Here is a 1,083-nt window from a genome sequence, read left to right on the forward strand (position 1 = left end):
ATGGCTGCCATCAATTTGCAGATTGTTTCTCCTGTCCTTTGAGCCAGTTGGAAGATAAACTTTGGTCAATGTATTATACCATGCCCTTTGTAATGAAATAACAACGGATAATATGTGTTTAGTGGGGATTTAAATTCCCGAGCTGATTATGAGTAGCTGTTAAGACTTGTAGGGTTTAGCAGCGTTCGAGCCTGGAATGATGAGCCTGGAATGATGGATAGCGTTGCAGCAATGCGCGCTTTCCGAGGGTGCTGAAAAGACTAGGACTTTGCTAGGAATAAATCCAAAAGCATAAAGCGACTAAAACTGCCAGCAATACAACTTGGTACTCCGTAAGAATTTTAGCGGTTGCCCAAAAAACTGAAATTAGCTTTAACAAGTTGCTTGCACCGAGGTCCCCGGTGTGTGACAACGTCTCCGTGGCTTCCCCGCAGTAAAATGAGCGCGGTCATATTTCCTGAACGTTACGAACCGCGACTAATGGCTGCTTGCAGCGGTGAAAGGTGGGGGACAGCACGCAAAAGGGCTGTTGCCTGTTCATGCAGGTGGAGAAGGAAGGGCGCGACTCCCAGCGCCGCCCCGCTCTGGTTCGGGTGCTGCCGCGCTGCCGGGCCCCGCGGCGGGTCCCGGTGTTATTGCAGCCCCTCCCGTCACCCCTCGCCCGGCAGCGGGTAAGAGCCAGCAGCCGGGGGGGCTGCCCACCGCCACCTGCCCGCTGCCCACGCCGCAGGCCTGGCCCCCGCCCGCGGGGTGGCACCTCCGCCCCCCGGCCCCGGGCCGCTGTGCAGCGCCCAACGCCCGCTCGGGACGCGGACCCCGAGGCGGGGGGTGTCTCCCCCTCGCCCGGCCCCGGGCGGGGGAGCGGGGCAACGGGGCAGGGGCGGCCCGGGCGCGGGTGGGCGCGGCTCGCCCCGCCCCGGCCCCGCCCCCGCCCCTCCGGCCGCCCCCGCCCCTCCGGCCCAGCCCCGCCCCTCCCGGCCCGGGCTGCCACGTCTGCCCGCCGACGTCACCCCCAGCCGGCTCCTCCCCAGCCAATCCGCGGCGCCGCCCGCCGCGCCGAGCCGCCGGAGCCGGGGGAAGAAA

This window comes from Falco punctatus, assembly GCF_963210335.1.
Source record: "Falco punctatus genome assembly, chromosome: 5".
In the NCBI taxonomy this organism is placed as follows: Eukaryota; Metazoa; Chordata; class Aves; order Falconiformes; family Falconidae; genus Falco; species Falco punctatus.